At 44.8% G+C, this 19,837-nt stretch overlaps 1 pseudogene; it reads left to right on the top strand.

Annotated features, from left to right (window-relative positions):
- The first annotated feature begins 3,716 nt into the window (after positions 1 to 3,716).
- Positions 3,717 to 19,837, top strand: part of LOC112072051 (interferon-induced protein 44-like) — a 21,113-nt pseudogene continuing 4,992 nt past the window's right edge.

Consider the following 19,837-nt stretch of genomic DNA (forward strand, 5'->3'; position numbering starts at 1 on the left):
TTACCACATTAGTGATATTAGCCCTGAGTTGTGTCTCTGTGGTGCTGAGGGTAAGCCTGCACTAACATGTAGCCCTAACTGATACTGGTTACTGACTCGCCCACAGAGATAGTGACACTCAAGTGGAGATGACAGATTTACTTCAAAAAGGGATTAGGACAATTATCTTAATAGGAATCCACAGTTGTCTACATGAAGTTATAGGCTGATGTATAGCATGTATTTTATTGATTCATTGATTAATCGATTGACTGATAGCATGTATCTGGGTGCTGTGGAGTGAGGGGTGTAAGGTACATGAGGGTAAGGAGTGAGGTGGGGGGTGTATGTGTGACCAATCTGGTGTAAAACCTGGGTCGTCCATGTGATGCAAGATGTGTTAGCCCTGTCAGCTAAAGCCTAGCCATTAGCCGTGGAAGCTAATACAAGTCTTCAGGTCTCAGGCATGGTTACCCATCACTAAACCACCGTGGCTATACACGGTGTGTTTGTTAGCCATATGGTGGCTGACTTGCCACTGACTTGCTAAGTATCACAATAGGGATGGCCCCTTCCTGAATCCTTGGGTCAACGGTAATGTTAGTGTTTCCACAAGACATTGTGTTTTTGTGAACATGGCATTGAAACACTGAGCAGGTTGGTACATGCTGCATATGTACCCACTGGGTTTAAACCCGGATCATCTGCAATGCCACAAGACTGTTAGCCCTCTGAGCTAAAGTATAGGCTACATACTCCCCCACTCTAGCGACGGTTATCGATCAACAGTGTTWCTGCTTTGGTTTTGAATTCTTGGTCAGTGGGTTTTCTATAGGCCAAAACTCCAGCTGTGTCGACTTGTGAAGTAAGTTGCTCATAGACACTGATCTAAGATCAGTCTTGTGTTTTCCCTCTAATGTTAAAGGTTAGGATTTAGGGAGGGTCATCTGATGCTAGATCTGTGTCTAAAAGGCTGCGTTTACAGAGGCAGCCTAATTCAGATCTTTGTCCACTAATTGGTCTTTTGACCAATCATCAGCTCTTTTTCCAATAATGGGCAAAAGATCAGAATTTGCTGCGTGTAAACGCAGCCTAAATGAAACTTTATTCTGAGTACTGCCAAGTACTGAGAGGCCAACTGTGTTCAAGATTTTAACACCAGAAGTATATATATGTTTTTTATTAATTAGTTTTAATATTTTCCATTTATGCCATACATTTAGCAGATACTGTAGGTTTCCATTCCTCCTTAACTTTACACTTGAGTCAAAAGTTTACCTTACCACAGAGTCTAGATCAGATATTTCATCCCCAATCTTAACTTGAACCATAAGGGGGTACAAATAATCTGATCCTATATCAGTGGTTAGAAGACTACATCACTAGTTCTGCCAATGAGAGCAAGCATCACATCATTGGCTTTGCTTATTGCTCATCATTGGTTCTATTGAGGAACAAGAAGCAATTACAAAGTGTGTCCCGTCTCCCAACCTCCACAGACCATTTCTCTACTCCCAAACCAAACTTGATGCGTAAAAAATTTAAAAACTAAGAAATATAAAATAAAAGTGTATAAAATTCTTTAAGTGCCAGAATGGTACGTTTTGAGATTAGCTTTTTGTTGGTTTGATTCTTTCTAAATGGAAGCAGGTCAGTCGTATATATTATCACTGTACATGTTTGTAAGATAAAACTAGCCAGAATTCAATCAAAGTGCATAAACTTTTCCACCAAAAAAAAACAAAAATGCGCTTTAATTGAATGTCACCTGGTTGCAGAATCTTTTTCTGTGGATGTACATTTTTGCGTAAATGTTTCCCTTCTGTCAGAATTTAGTCTGTTGTTCCTCATTCAGCTTGAGACAGGTTACACACACACACACACACACACACACACACACACACACACACACACACACACACACACACACACACACACACACACACACACACAAACACACCACACACACACACACAATCCCCTAGTGACAAAATGGGGAGCCAACCCACATCTACAAAGCAGTGGCGTGGCCGTACTCGTAGCATAGCTTCTTATACACAGGCACAGCACTGTAGAGAAAACAAACCTGAACCATTAAAACACTGTCTCTCTCTCTCTCTCTCTCCACACACACACACACACGCACACACGCACAGCACCACACAAACACACACACACACACCACCACACACACACACACAGTTTTCCTAATGTCTTTTACAATGATTATCGAGGACAAGCTTGCCTATTTCTTCATCATTCATTCCATGGACAGATTATTTTTGATTGATGTGAGATTGGTTGATTGATGTTTGCCTTGTTGTGGTGTCATTGTGTTGTATGGTCAGGTATTACCTGGTCAGGTCACATGGTCAGGAACAACATTCTAGCCATAGACTTGAATAGTAAGAGTATTTGAGTGAACCAGTTTTAAGAGGACACAAAAGCTCTAGAATGGAATGTCTGTGGTGGCTCCCATTCCACTATCATTCACTATGGCTGATCTAGGTCAGTTGAAGTTCTCCCCCTAAAGATTATTTCAGGATTTGGGAATGGAATCTGATCGCTAGAATCTTACCCAGAGTAGAACGCTAGAACCCTAAAACAATTTCTGTCCCAGACACTGATCTCGGCGGTCAGTTTTACCTGGACTCATCATTGTGTTTTTATCTCCTGTGTATGCATATACAGTATGATATCCTGATAACGCTTTTGTGTTACATCTCCTTTAACTTGGTATTTGCTTAGAAATAACACGGTAAAAAACATCTGTTTTGTTTCAAGCGAGGACTATTTAGTACCAGGTTGAAAGTCCCCATTGTTACCACAATGTGTTCATTCCAGCTGGGACAGGACTGTAAAGTAAAAGCGTTACCGGATCTTTTTGCCTTGATTAATTGTGAATGATCAGTTATTGATATGAAGGAAATGTAATACTATTTTTGTTATCTGGTCGCTCTGATGTGCCTAACTCATGTTTTCTTGCACACCTGTTCATATTACAGTTAAATACTTTACTGTTAAGACTTTACTGTTCAATTTACAGTTAAATACTTTACTGTTAAGACTTTACTTTCATATTTTTGTGAGGAAATTGCTGTTAAAAAAAGATGTATTTAAAAGTAGACAACAGTAATAAAATATGATAATAACGCCTGTGTTGTTCTGACCTGCCCTATCTACTTACACACACACACACACCACACACCACACACACACACACCACACACACACACACACACACACACACACACACACACACACACACAACACACACACACACACACACTTTCACACACACACACCACACACACACACACTCTGACACTCTCCACACACACACACACACAAACACACACACACACACACACACACACACACACACACACACACACACAGGTCATTTGAAAGTGACCATAGAAGCTTCTCTGGCCTCAGATATAATTTCAACTCATTGTCAATGAAATACCATTATGTTTTGTTTCTAAGCCATCTTCTACCCTACTGTAGAAGCCCCGGATTTCCTGACATGACTTGTGGAGGGAAGACTACAGGCCGTGTAAGGTGCAGTCGCTCCCCCGGGCTGTACGTTGTAGTAAGCTGCTAAAATAACCGCACCCACCTGGCGTGCCAGCAGAGCTCTATCAATCTCACACTACCCGTCCTTTCCTGTATTTGAGTAAAAGCAGGTTGAGCGAGTCAAAGTCAATTTCGATTTTTAGAAAAGATGAGCCACACCTACTATACGCCTGTTTTATGGTGGCGCTGCGCGACCTGGATTTTGTGGTCCATTATGTTGTGATTGAAGGATTAAAAGGAGTTATATTTCCACGATCATCAGTTACAAACGGTAAGAACTACATCACCATCATGACAGTCTAAAGAAAGCGCTTCAAATAAGCAATTCTAACAGATATCTGTGTGACAGCATCTATGACAATATGACGGGTTGTTGTCTTCTCTTTATATGCCTTTCGCTCTTTCCTCGGTGTGTGTCTATACAGTGAGGTGAGGTTCATCAGTATGATCATCTGTTTCTGTTACCATTTATTGCTGGTCTCTCTACCTCAGTTCCTTGGTGACGTCATGAGTGTTGTGAAGTCCAGTCTGTCAGTAGAACAGGAGAAGAAGCTGCTGTCTCTGTTCGGCCATGTCAGACTCCACCTGCTCTACAAAGGTTTGTCGGAACAATAGATTTCATTTTAATGGAATCTTTATTTTTTATGACATTTTATGGGATGAATTTTATTCTCAGGCCAGATACCTGCAATGCAGGCAGAACAAAGCGATTGGTTCAGTAAAAGGTAATAAAGTACTTTTCTATTATATTTTGTTCTGCTCAAAGCCAGCGTCCATGGCTACATGAATATAGCCTTCCACTGCCGCTGTGATGGCCAGGGACCCACCGTACTTGTGGCCTACAACAAGGCTGGGTTTGTTTTCGGAGGTTACATCAGTAAGGACTACGCCCAGACTRRMCAGGYSATCAACGATGATAAGGCCTTTCTCTACAGCATCACTGACCAGAGAGAAAAGCCACTGCGTGTGTCCAGTACCRATGGCCAGTACGGTTTCACAGATGGAGCCTATGGTCTTAATGTTGGTGCCTTGTGGTTCCTTAATAATAACACCGCTACAGTTCAAATTGTTGCAGGGAACAGCTACACCTTTGAAGGGGAAGAGATGCATGGCAATGACCTGCAGCTGACAGAGTGTGAGGTGTACAGAGTGGAAGGTGAGTGGTCCTTTATAGCCCCTACTCCCTAGGCACTACTGAAACGATTGGATACATGTAACCAATATGGCAAAATATTCTAACCAGTCAGAAGGCCAGGTGAAGCAATTAGTGTATTGATTAAATCTGATTGTTTTGTTGTTTGTCTCAATTTCTGGCAGAATATGGAGGCCTTCGGGAGACTCCTTGGAGGAAAATTGACTTGGAAGGATATGGGTATGTTAAATCTCAAAAGCGGTACAAAAATCATAATACTATGCAACTACTGATGCATCTAGTACCACTTCTGCTGTTCCAGTGAACAGACTTAAATTAATCAAGTCTGTCACCCATCTCTCTTCCTTTCTCCATCTCTCCATCCATCTCTATCATTAACAGCACCAAGGACTGCCTGATGGACTATATCAAGAACTATAAGCCTGAGGTAAAGTCTGTGGTCCAGGCCAGAGTTCTACTGGTGGGTCCGGTCGGGGCTGGMAAGTCCAGCTTCTTCAACTCCATCAACTCTGTCTTCAAAGGACATGTTACCGGTCAGGCTAACACCGGCAGTGCTGGCACCAGCCTCACCACACAGGTACAGTACTCTGTTTGTGCGCGCATGATTGTGTGTGGCTTAAAGATGCAGTCCGGGATCTTATAGGGCAATACCGCCACTTTTCACATCATATTCATTATCTCCAGCACCATATCAGTGTCTACTAATGGGAAAACAGCGTGTTTCTATGATCTGTGGTTAAAAAGATMAAATAAATGTTCTAAAAAAAATACTTCTCTGTGATGAGGTTTGTGTTTGAGTTTTGTGTTTGATAATCCACTGTTCATTTATTTTTTACTTTTGATGATGTCATTGGGTAGAACTTTATTTAATTTATTTTTAAATATTTTTTTATAGAATTTTAAAACATACACTCTATCTGCAGTGAAGCTGCTCGACATTTACATTACGTTCAGCCATCTAGCAGACACGCCCATCCAGAGCGGCCCACAGGAGCAACCAGGGTCAAGCGCCCCGTCCAAGGGCACATCGACAGATCTCCCACCAAGTCCAATCGGCCCAAGTTCCCAACTCCCAGGCCACCAACCATCCAAGATCTCCCCCCCCATAAGTCTCCTGAGAGCTACCCCTCAAACATCCAAGACCCCCCCACACAGTCCCCTCCCGAACCCCCCAACCACCATCCCCCTCCAACCCAAACCACCACCCAACCACCGTCCCCCTCCAACCCAAAACCACCCCCCAACCACCGTCCCCCTCCAACCCAAAACCACCATCCAACCACCGTCCCAATCAAACCAAAAACCACCCCCAACCACCGTCCCCTCCAACCCAACCACCACCCAACCACCGTCCCAATCCAATCCAAAACCACCCCCAACCACCGTCCCCCTCCAACCCAAAACCACCCCCCAACCACCGTCCCCCTCCAACCCAAAACCACCCCCAACCACCGTCCCCTCCAACCCAAAACCACCCCCCAACCACCGTCCCCCTCCAACCCAAAACCATCACCCAACCACGCCCCCCTCCAACCCAAAACCACCATCCAACCACCGTCCCCCTCCAACCCAAAACCACCACCCAACCACCGCCCCTCCAACCCAACCAACCCCCAACCACCGTCCCCTCCAACCAAAACCAACCCCAACCACCGTCCCCCTCCAACCCAAAACCAACCCAACCACCGTCCCCCTCCAACCCAAAACCACCCCCAACCACCGTCCCCTCCAACCCAAAACCACAACCCAACCACCGTCCCCCTCCAACCCAAAACCACCACCCAACCACCGTCCCCCTCCAACCCAACCACCCCCAACCACCGTCCCCCTCCAACCCAAAACCACCCCCCAACCACCGTCCCCCTCCAACCCAAAACCACCACCCACCAACCCATAACATATCATACGAAATGGATGAGTAGTCACAAATTGCGCCAAATGTTCAGCGACCCGTTTTGGCTTTGTGAGCACTACTTTCAAAACTACTGGCTGAAATTAGACAAAACCTCTGGAGCATCACTATTGTACAGGACTTAACATTCTAACTCTCCCTCTCTCTGTAGTTCCGTACCTACAGCATCAAGGCAGAGCAGGGTGGGAAGGCTCTCCTCTGGTCCTGTGTGACACCATGGGCCTGGAGGAAGGACCCAGCGCAGGGCTGGATATAGACGACATCAACAGTATCCTGAAGCGGCCATGTACAGGACCGGTACCAGGCGAGTAAAACTAGCAAATGATAGCAGTGGGGGAAAGAATAATTTCTATTCCTTCTATCAACAAGAGGATTTCATGTGTTTGATACCAATCATTCCAGCCATTACAATGAGCCTGTCCTCTGATTTAAAGTAGCACCAGCCTCACGGTAGGGAAAGCATGTCCTTGATAGTGCAGTAGTAGTAGTAGTATATATATCTTGGGGGCTGATGTCCTGTTTCTCTCCCCCAGTTCAACCCGTCCATGTCTGTCCAGACGGATGGTGTCGGGTTCTGTAAGTCGCCCAGCCTGAAGGACACGATCCACTGTGTGGTCTACGTACTGGACGCCTGCAAGGTCACTCTGCTCTCTGCCAAGATGGTGGACAAGCTCGCCGCCATCCGCAAGGGGATCAACAAGCTGGGTAAGAAAGGAAATGAGTGCGCGTGTTTGTATACGTATCTGTGTGTGTCTCTGTGTGTGTGTTAACATGTGTTGTGCAGGGTTGGGGAGTAACAGATTACATGTATTCCATTACATGTAAGGGATTACAAAAAATGCTAACTGTAGTCCGTTACGTTACCAGCAAAAATATTGTAATCAGATTACAGATACTTTTGAAAAACTAGATGATAACATCGATGATTACTTTTAAATTCATGAAGGATGTTTGAGAAAAAATATATTTGACTCTTCTCTGWTTTCTCAATGACATTCAAATCAGCATTGAAAAAAGGCGCAAGTTTAAGTTTGTTCCAMCTGAGCGAGTCTGACCACAAGTCAGAGACCACTATGATGACACACCAAATGTGTTTGATGGATCGTGGGAAAAGAGCAGGAATAGGCTTTTGTAGGCTACAGTCCAAGCTGTGTCTTCCAATGGTACGACTGCTGTTGGTATCAAAAAACTATCCAACTTGAATAAACGCTTGGAGGTAAGGATGACAGCAGTGGTGTAGTCTACGATACGGATATCACTTATTATTGATATCTACATAGCGCATTGATGTGAATCACACTGCTGCTCTCTCATTTAGCTATTTGCGCCTTACGGATTGTGGTTGTTGTGGATGGCTGTTCACAAATCTAAATGTATATTTGAACCCAAAAATTGTTGAATTCAAGAAGGTTAAGCTGCCTATCAATCATTGTTTTTGAAACCAGTGGACAGCCAGTGAAAAATGCTCTCTTGCAACAGCTGCACAGTGCGGATCCCAGCCTATTGAATAAAGGTGGGGCTTTCATTGCTCAATCTAATTCATGCTAATAAAAAATGGACACATGTTCAAACTCGTACATATTTGATAGACTTAAAGGGGAATCTGTAGTTGCTACATCCATTTTTGGACTTAYGAATTATATATATACTAATGTAAAGATATAATTTAATCGTATTATTATATGTAGTAGAAAGCGATGGATTAGAAGAAGCCTACACAACCAACCCAGAAAGTAAAATGTAACATCCATATATGGCCAGCTATGTAAACTTTAAAATGGATTTATCCTGCAATAGATGTCGTTCAATTGGTAACATACATTTTTGTCTTCTTCTAATGCCTCTTAAGGGGAAAGTAATATAAAAGTAATGAAATGTAATCAGACTACATTACCGAGTTTGGGTAATCCAAAAGTTACATTACTGATTACAATTTTGGACTAGTAACTAGTAACTGTAACGGATTACATTTAGAAAGTAACCTACCCAACCCTGGTGTTGTGTCACTAGGTATTCCCCAGCTGGTCCTGCTTACTAAGGTGGATGAGGCCTGTCCTCTAGTGARAGAAGACCTGACCAACATCTACCTCAGCCACTACATAGAGAGGATGGTGAGTGCATGGCTGAGTCTGGAACCCTATTCTCACATAGTACACCATGTTTATTTAACTACAAGCTTGTGTGTGGTGTATGTGCGTACATGCATGTACTTTGTGTGTGTGTGTGTTTGTTTCAGACCCGCAAGGTGAGTGTGTGTCTGGGTGTGTCCCAGTCCTGTGTCCTGCCAGTGAAGAACTACAGTCGTGAGCTTGAGCTGGACATCCACACAGACATCCTCCTGCGTTGGTCTGACAACCAAACACAACACACACACACACACACGTGCATGCATGTACGCACGCACACACACACAACACACAGCACACAGACACACACCATGGTTATAGTTAAATAAACAATGGTTGTGACTATGTGAAAATAGGGTTCCAGACTCAGCCATGCACTCACCACCATCCTCTCTATGTATGGCTGAGGTAGATGTTGGTGCAGCGTCAATCTCTCACTAGAGGACAGGCCTCATCCACTTGGTAAGCAGGACCAGCTGGGGAAACCTAGTGACACTAACACACAATGAACACACACACATACACAGACATGTAAACCACGCGCACTCACTTTCCTTTCTTACCCACCGCTTGTTGATCCCTTGCGGATGGCGGCGAGCTTGTCCACCATCTTGGCAGAGAGCAGAGTGACCTTGCAGGCGTCCAGTACGTAGACCACACAGTGGATCGTGTCCTTCAGCCTGGGCGACTTACAGAACCCGACACCATCCGTCTGGACAGACATGGACGGGTTTGAACTGGGGGAGAGAAACAGGACATCAGCCCACAAGATAATATACTACTACTACTACTACTACTGCACTATCAACCACATGCTTTCCCTACCATGAGGCTGGTGCTACTTTAACTCGGAGGACAGGCTCATTGTAATGGCTGGAATGATTGGTATCAAACACATGAAATCCTCTTGTTGAATAAACATTTATTCATTTATCTTCCTCAACACCACTCCACTGCTACCATTTGCAGTTTTACACACCTGGTACCGTCTTGTACTGGCCCTTCAGGATACTGTTGATGTCGTTATATCCAGCCCTGCGCTGGGTCCTTCCTCCAGGCCCATGGTGTCACACAGGACAGAGGGAGAGCCTTCCCACCCTGCTCTGCCTTGATGCTGTAGGTACGGAACTACAGAGAGAGAGAGATATTGGAATGTTAAGTCAATATCAAAGGGATGTTCAAGTCTTTGTACTAATTCCAGACAGTAGTTTTGAAAGTAGTGCTGTCATGAGCCAAAATGGGAGACGGGGGGGACTGCGGGGGTCTTGGATGGTTGGTGGCCTGCGGTTTGGGAGATTGGGCCATTGGCTGAGAGGTCGATGGTTCGGGTCCCCGATTCGGAGAGATCTGTAGATGTGCCTTGGCCCTGGTTGCTCACTGTGGGTCGCTCTGGATGGGAAGTGTCTGCTAGATAACTAAATGTAAATGTTGAGCGGCTTCACTGCAGGTAGATGGTATGTTTTAAAATTCAATTTTAAAAACACATTATATAATCATAAAAGTTCTACCTGATGACATCATTGAAAAAAATACAATAAAAACGTAAACAGCGGTTTACAAACAACTATGAGATTGTGTAACGAGCTTTCTTCCTGGGGTGAAGAGAGGACCAAAATGCAGGCGCGGCTTAGTGTTCAACAGAGACACATCAACGTGAACACTATACAAAGACTAGCAAATAACAAATGTGAAAACCAAGACAGTACCATATCTCGGGTCGGACAGAACACAAGAAGTAGCAATTTAACGACACCACCCACATATCCCCCAACACAAAACAAGCCACCTATATTATGATTCTCCATCCAGGGACAGCAGATTGACACGCTGCCTTCTGATTGAGAACCCCATATAGGCTGACACCAGAAACAGACAAAACCTAGAGACAACAACACACACTAAGATTAATGCCGCACAACTGCCACACCCTGACCCTTACTAAATCAAATACAAAAAAACAGAAGGGAACAACAGGTCAGGATTAACGTGGACAGCAACCCCCCCCCTCAAGGCTGCCTCGGAGGCCCAACCGGCACCCCTAAAACTCAAGGGAGGGTCTGGGTGGGCATCTGTCCGCGGTGGTCTGGCTCCGCCAGGCGACAAGCACCACTCCACGCATTGTCTTGTCCCCCTCCTTTGAGCGTTCTTATGACGTGGCGACCTCGCTCCGTCCCCGCCTTCTGGTCTAGGAACCTTCCACCAAAGGTCCCCCCCTACGATATAGATGGAGACAGCTCAGGAAGATTGAGGTAGTTTCTCCAGTTTGACAGAAGACTCCAGGACTAGAGTATGTAAGCTTTCATGTCGACACGAAGGCGCGCTATGTCCGTGTCATCGACAAGTTGGCATGCCTCCGGATCCAGTATTGCTCTTAGGCCAAAAATGCTTCTAGCCGACTCTGAAGGCGCGCTTTGCCTTGGCTGCACGCGGTGTCTCAGCTCTTCTTCTCACTACGCAACCATCGGTCGCGTGCTTAGACTCATGTACTAAGGAGGGTCTGCTCCTAATATGTCCACTGGAAGGGCTAGAGTCTCTCACATGACTGAGAAAGAGGCAGCGTCATTTCTTGCTTGAAGGCCCGCTCACTGTACTCGGAAATGAGTGCATGCCTCATTCGATGATGAGAGGAGACTCATATCGATCTGGTCGTGGACAGCTCATCGTACTAGTGTCCGGGTAGCGTACGCTAGCTGACTGAGAGGGAGTCGGCATAGACTGGTTAGAGGCCGCTCATTGAATCGAGTAGGTTCTAGCTCTTTCAATAGACTGGAAGTATTCTCGTGGTACTTCACTCCATTATGATTCAAAAACATCGGTTGAGACGGCATGAATAATAGGGAAGACAAGACGAACTCTCCAGTTCAATCTGTAGCCTCCCAGTGCCCCATTCGTCATCACGAACACCATGTTGGCATGAGCTGAATTCCATCCCCGAGTCTAATGGATGGCTCGGATCACGACTAACAATTAGGTTGCCATCAGCATCATAGACGCAGGGTTCACCGGCTGCCCATCCAGTACATGAGCTGCCCGCCACAGCTTATGAGCTGCCGCGCATCAGTACGATGAAGCCGTGAGCCCTTCCAGTCATGAGCTGCCCCTCTTTCCACAGGTCTTCATTCGCAGCTGCCACTCGTAGTGCCCAGATCATTGAGCATGAAGAGTACGCCACTTCACGATCTATAGACGAGCATGAGCCAACTCCATCAAGTCATAGAAGCAGGGTCCATCACAGTCAGTCGATCAGAAGCTGCCTCTAGCCCCGGCAGCTCTTCCCTTACAACCTCAGATCCAGAGCTGCTACTCTGTCCGAGAGACATGCACAGCTATCCAGTCACGGGAATATAACTTGCCTCATGTACTCATAGAGGCTCACTCTCTGTACCGAAGCTGATACCCTCCTCTTGTTTGCTGATTAGCTAGTCCTAGATCTGTGCCTGAGCCACTGTCTCACTCATACCTCATGTAGGGGGACCCATTTGTGAAGAGATCTCGCATGAGACAGAGCAGGTTCGGTCAGGGACGAAGAAGGAGTCGCCAACTCAAAGGAACGACTAAGAACAGTGAGGGAGGACAATAGACGAGAGTCGGCTCCGGAGTGGATGTCCTCGTCCTGAACGCCGGCCAGGCCACGTAGCCATCGCCATAATCAGGTTAGAGCCACATCAGACAGGTAACCTCAGACAGTTAACCATCAGACAGGTAACCAGAAGTTAGACCACATCAGGACACTAAGCCAACAGACAGTAACATTCAGACAGGTATGCCTATGCGGACAGATAGGACCATATTGGCCACTCGCACAGGACAGTTAACCACAACAGAATTCAGGCTCCCCTGTGCAGTATTTCGGGAGGTGCGCCACGAGAGTATCCAACCCTATGGAGGGAGGTGGGGTTCTGGATCACGTTCCTGATTCGACAGAGCCATGTTTATCCCATGTCGCTTTTGAGTATTATTTGTTTAGCATATATGGTCAGCGCGTGTGAGATAGATCGCGGTAGATGGGCCATATCTATGTTCCATGTGTGTTCTTTTAAGGATCCCTCAGTATTGATCGGCTGCTCATTCTCAGATACGGTGTTAGGTTTCGACGACTTAATATGGATAGTCTCAAGTCGAGAGGCAGACTGTAGAAATTAGACACGTTCAGGGATCGCTCCTTCATGATTAGAGTATGCATAGTCAATTCATGCAAATAACGGTGGCCTATGTTGTAGTGGGCGATTGTTCTGGCGGATGGTTGTCCCTTCGGTGCTTCCATTTGTGTGTCGCACCAAGATAGGACTGTCTTTTTTTTCACAATGGGTTGTTTATTTTTGTATTCGTTATAGTGTTCACGTTATTGTTCTGTTGAACATCTAGCCGCGCTGATTTTCGGGGTCACTTCATCCTTCACCGCCAGGAAGAAAGCCGTTACACCAAATCTCCCATAGTTGTTTGTAAACCGCGTTGTTTTACGTTTCTGACACTTCGTTGTTTTTTTTAATGATGTACTACAAGGTAGAACTTTTATGAGTATAAGTAAGCACATGTTTTTTTAAAATTGAATTTTAAAACTACCACTCTACCTGCAGTGAGCAGTCAGACCCATTTACATTTAGTTATCTAGCAGACACTCCCATCCAGAGCGACCCACAGGAGCAACCAGGGCCAATGGCAATTCTACAGAGTCTCACCACGAATCGGGGACCCGACCATCGACCCTCCATGCAGCACAATGGCCCAATTCCCAACCCGCCAGGCACCAACCATCCAAGACCCACCCCCGCAGTCCCCCGCCGTCTCCCCATTTTGGCTCATGAGCACTACTTTCAAAACTACTGTCTGAAAATTATACAAGACTTGAACATCCCTATTGTATTGGACTTAACATCCAAATCTCTCTCTCTCTGTAGTTCCGTACCTACAAGCATCAAGGCAGAGCAGGTGGGAAGGCTCTCCTCTGGTCCTGTGCTGACCATGGGCCTGGAGGAAAGAGACCCAGCGCAGGGCTGGATATATACACGACATCCTATCACTCATCCTGAAGGGCCACGTCAAGACAAGGTACCAGGTGTGAAAACTGGCAAATGTAGCAGGGAGGCTGTTGGAGGGAAGATAGAATGAAATAGAAATGTATCAACAAGAGGATTTCATGTGTTTGATACCAATCATTCTCAGCCATTACAATGAGCCTGTCCTCCGAGTTAAAGTAGCACCAGCCTTCATGGTAGGGAAAGCATTGGTGTGATAAGTGCAGTAGTAGTAGTAGTAGTATATCTTATCTGTGGGCTGATGTCCTGTTTCTCTCCCCCAGTTCAACCTCGTCCATGTTCTGTCCGACGATGGTGTCGGGTTCTGTAAGTCCGCCCAGCTTGAGGAGCACGACCACTGTGTGGTCTACGATCTGGACACGCCTGCAAGGTCATCTCTGCTGCACTCTGCCTTAAGATGGTGGACAAGCTCCCCCCATCGCAAGGGGATCAACAAGCTGGGTAAGGAAGGAAGTGAGTGCGTGCGGTGGGTTTCACATGTCTGGTGTATGTGTGTGTTCATCAGTGTGTTTTGTGTCACTAGGTGTTCCCCAGCTGGTCCTGCTTACCAAGGTGGATGAGGCCTGTCCTCTAGTGAGAGATGACCTGCCCAACATCTACCTCAGCCACTACATAGAGAGGATGGTGAGTGCATGGCTGAGTCGGAAACCCTATTTTCACATAGTACACCATGTTTATTTAACTACAACCATGTGTGTGTGTGTCTGTGTGTTGTGGTGTGTGTGCGTCGATGCATGCCGTGTGTGTGTGTGTGTGTGTTTGTTGTCAGACCCGCGAGGTGAGTTGGTGTCTGGGTTGTGTCCCAGTCCTGTGTCTGCCAGTGAAGAACTACCAGTCGTGTGATTGAGCTGGACATCACACAGACATCCTCCTGCTCACTGTCGTGGTCCAGATAGCTTCCCGCTACTCTGAACAACACTTTGATGCACATATCGGCTAGGTACCAGAAAGATCTAGGGACCAACTAGGGTATTAGGTGGTGATACTGATCTGAAGTCAGTCTGGGATTTTACCTTCTAATAGTTAGGATAGGATTCTGGGAAAAGTCATGATCTCAGATGTGTTTAAATGGCTTTATTAAACCTTTTTTATCTTAATTTTCCGAGGCTATTCCATTCGGACTTTGCCCAGTTACAATTTAAACAGAGTATATCAAACATTAGGAACATCTTCCTAATATTGATGTTCTTTAGGTGGTGGACACACACGGGAAACTGTTGAACTTTGAAAACCAAACACCATCACAGTTCAGTTCTTGTCACAAACCGGTGTGCCTGCGCACCTACCCCGTTCAAAGGCACTTCAATCTTTTGTCCTTTCCCATTCACCCTGTGAATGGCACACACACACAATCCTTGTCTCAATTGTTCTCAAGGCTTAACAATACCCATCTTAACCTGTGTCCCTCACCTTCATCTACACAGATTGACGTGGATTTAATAAGCGACATCATTAGGGATCATAGCTTTCACCTGGATTCACCTGGTCATTCTGTCATGGAAAATAAGGTGTTCTTAATGTTTTGTCCACTCAGTGTATATTGTATTAGATACAATATGTGTATGTAGTGTTGTCTGCAGAGTCTGTACTGCTATTGGTCAGATAAGACATACAACTATATACTGCTCATTGCACTTTGTTCAATACAGTATTTTTAAATTTAACAAAACTAATTGCTGAATAAATATCTGTTGCATATCTAGGGCCTGACTCACTCAGACTTGCTTTAACAGTTGTCCAAACTTTCAGAAAGACAGAGAGAGACATCCAACATAAGATACATGTGGAGATGCAGTCCGGTACAAACAGCAAAAAATTTACAACAATCATTGAGTAAAAGCAGAAAAGTGAATCCTTTTCATAAAATATTAAAGGAGTATGGTAAAAACATGAATCAGTAACACAACAATGGAAAATGTTATATTGTGCGAGAAGCTTGAAAATGTTAATCTTGTCTTAGTGTCATAAATAATCCTTGGTTCCTGCCTGTGCCTGGTAAAGATATGAGAGTGGGCGACATGAGCCCTTCCTTAGGACCATCTGGCAGAACACCCAGAATATGTTTTATAAGTTAAGATAGCCAGACACATGCCAGAACCAACCCTATGAACCATGCCTATGTAATGTGTCTGTAACCAGTATATAAGAGAACTAACAGGACTGCCCTGGGGAGCTCACTTCAGACCAGTACTTTATGCATCTAAGTTTGACTTTAACCTCCCCAGCTTGCTAATAAACAATGATTCATTTAATATTGACTTTGAGTGTCCCTGTGTTGAATTTCCACAACAGTAGTATTATTAGAAGCTGGGGAACACGGGACTATAGATGGGGAAGCCCCACCTCTGGTGGACTACAACCTGGCGCAGTACTGGTGAGATACCTCAATCCATCTGGACCTTATTAACATGGTAGGTTAAAGTAAGGGTTTGCAGAGAAGATAGACACAGACCAACAACATATAAGTGCATGAAAACATATACATTGGTTACTTACTACATCTTACCCAGAAAATATAGGTAACTCAAAAATGTTCTTTGAGTATGTTTACATCCACACATAATAGTTGTATATTAAACGGATTATGGCAGTAGGCAGGTTATGCAATAGTCATTCAAACACCTTACTCTGTTTATGTTAAATCGGTGTAAAAGTCGAAATTGAAGTAAGCATACGCGGATTAAAACACCTGGTTTTCTGAGCAGTCGCTTTCTAATTATTAGGAACATGTAAACACCTTAATTGGGGTTCCAGTGGTGTATTTCATCAGTCCATGTTCTAGCACTAGCCGAGCGAGCCTCCCTCTAGCGCGACGGACGTATGTTCTGGAACAACTCAATGTATGCATCTTTCTATATACGAACTGTATATGTCCGAACTCCGAATCAAATACTCTACCCCAAAAATAACATGGTTGCTGTGGTAGAACGATTTATTTTTGATTGCCGATTGTCTTCTGCATTTATTCAGTGTCCCTCAGGTAGCCTGATTTCAGATGCTGTCCCATGCGAAACAGGATTAATTAGGGAAATATGTTATTCTAACACAAGCAAGTAAACATTTTAATCGAAACTATAATATTAATCTGGCTATCACAATATCGCATTATTGTGTGGCATGTAACAGTACTTGTCTCTGTTGGCTCAGGTTTTGGGGCGGGGCCGAGGTTAATATGCATGCAGCTCTTCCTGCTCCTCTAGCTGGTTTTTGAAGAAAGCTGTCAGCGTTAGTTTCAACATCTGGTTCAGACTGGGCGGCAGGATATCAGTGTTTGATCCTGCTCACACTCTGGCTGTAGTTAGTTCACTGGCAGAATACAAGACACAGGAATACCCAAGGTCTGAAAAACACACACAACACATTTAGCAATTACTTAAAGGATAGTTCACCCACAAATTACAAACTTCTACATTGGTTTTCCTTACCCTGTTAGCAGTCTATGGACAAGGTATGACAGCAATCGATGCATTGTTGTTATTTCCCTGGCACCGGATTCTAAATGCTAACAATTTTAGCATTTGTCGCACAAATCACATTCAAATCATTGGACGTTATACATTAGCATGTTTCGCCTCAACATGTCAAATTATACAAAAGCTATCTCAAAATTGATTGTGAAGTTTCAACAAAGTCGACGTATAGGACATATTGAGCATGCAATGCCGCGGAAAAAATGCTAATATAGGCTCCCATGACTTGAATGGGATTTGTGCCACAAATGCGAAAGGGGTTCCTGTGCCACCAGAATTCCATTTGGAAACCGTGCCAAGGAAACTAACCGAAGCATGGATTGAGGTCATACCCTTGTCTCATAGACTGCTTAAGGCGTAAGGAAACCGATGTAAATTTGTGGGAACATATCCTTTAACCTTAGGCCAAGTAGCGCTTTCGCGTTGAATCTAATTAACGGCCATGCAAGTTACACTGCAATACGATAAACATCTCACCTCCTTCTTTATGTAGTGGCTGAGGTAAACATTCTGGGCGCTCCTGCCACCAGGCGGCAGGCCTCGTCCACTTTGGTCACCAGTACAGCCGGAGGCCTCGTCCACTTGGTCACAGTAACAGCCGGAGGCCTTCGTCTCACTTTTGGTCACCAGTAACAGCCGAAGAAGGCCTCGTCCACTTTGGTCACCAGTAACAGCCGGAGGCCTCGTCCACTTTGGTCACCAGTAACAGCCGGAGGCCTCGTCCACTTTGGTCAGCAGTAAACAGCCGGAGGCCTCGTCCACTTTGGTCAGCAGTAAACAGCCGGAGGCCTCGTCCACTTTGGTCAGCAGTACGAGCTGGGGATGCATGGGATCAACATGTAGTGGGAAATAATGACTGTCGGAAGAAGTGTATATGAGAGCAATGCATTTCATGTAATGTTTCAACTGACATAGGAGGGTCTGAATAGGATATACAGCGCCTTCGGAACTATTCAACACCCCTTGACTTTTTCCAACATTTTGTTACATTACAGCATTATTCTAAAATGGATAAAACAATAATAATAACAATCTTCAGCAATCTACAACAATACCCCATAATGACAAAGTGAAAACAGTTTTTAGAAAATTTAACAAGTGTATAAATTTTTTAAAAACTGAAATACCTTATTTACATAAGTATTCAGACCCTTTGCTATGAGACTCCTATTGAGCTCAGGTGCATCCTGTTTCATTGATCATCCTTAAGATGTTTCTACAACTTGATTGGAATCCACCTGTGGTAATTATTATTGATTGGACATATTTGGAAAGGCACACCCTGTCTATATAAGGCCCACAGTGACATGCATGCCAGAGCAAAAACCAAGCCATGAGGTCGAAGGAATTATCCGTAGAGCCCGAGACAGGATAGTGTTGAGGCAGAGCCACTCCTCAGTAAAACAACATGACAGCCCCTTGGAGTTTGCCAAAAGGCACCTACAAGATTCTCTGGTCTGATGAAACTCTTGGCCTGAATGCCAAACGTCACATCTGAAGAAACCTGGCAACCATCCTACGGTGAAGCATGGTGGTGCAGCATCATGCTGTGGGATGTTTTTCAGTGGCAGGGACTGGAATACTAGTAGGATGAGGCAAAGATGAACGGAGCAAAGTACAGAGGGTCCTTATGAAAACTTGCTCCAGAGCTCAGACCTCAGACTGGAGCGAAGGTTCAACCTTCCAACAGGACACAGCCTAGGCACACAGCCAATACAAGGCAGGAGTGGCTTCGGGACAAGTCTCTGAATGTCCTTGAGTGCCCAGCAGAGCCGGTCTTGAACCCTGATCGAAAATCTCTGAAGAGACCTGAAATAGCTGTGCAGCAGAGCTCCCCATCCAAAATCAAAATCAAATCAAATCAAAGTTTTAGTTAGTTACAATACACATGGTTAGCAGATGTTGAATGCGAGTGTAGCGAAATGCTTGTGGCTTCTAGTTCCGACAATGCAGTAATAACAACAGTAATCTAACTAGACAATTTCACACGTCTACTACCTTACACACAGCACACACAAGTGTGAAGGGATAAAGAATATGTACCATAAAGATATATGGATGGAGTGGGTGGTACAAGAACGGCATGGCAGATGCAGTAGATGTATGAGAGTACGTATTATACATATGAGATGGAGTATCTGTAGGGTAGTGTTAAACATAAAGTGGCATTTACGTTTAAAGTGGCTAGTGGTAATGTATTCGGATAAAGATGGCAAAGATGCAGTAGATGATATAAGAGTACAGATATACATATGAAGAATGGGTAATGTAGGGAGTAAACATAGTATTAAGTGGCATTGCTTAAAGTGGCTAGTGTGGTACATTTTTAACATATTTTCATCAATTCCCATTTTAAGTGGCTTGGAGTTGAGTCAGTATTTCGGCAGCGGCCGCTAAATGTTAGTGGTGGCTGTTTAACAGGTCACTGATGGCCTTGAGATAGAAAGCTGTTTTTTCAGTCTCTCGGTCCCTGCTTTGGATGCACCTGGTACTGGACCTCGTCCTTCTTGGATGATAGCGTTGGACTCTGAACAGGCAGTTGGGCTTTGGTGCGAGTTGTGTACCTTGATGATCTTATGGCC

Source organism: Salvelinus sp. IW2-2015, unplaced genomic scaffold (assembly GCF_002910315.2).
Source record: "Salvelinus sp. IW2-2015 unplaced genomic scaffold, ASM291031v2 Un_scaffold1809, whole genome shotgun sequence".
Classification (NCBI taxonomy): Eukaryota; Metazoa; Chordata; class Actinopteri; order Salmoniformes; family Salmonidae; genus Salvelinus; species Salvelinus sp. IW2-2015.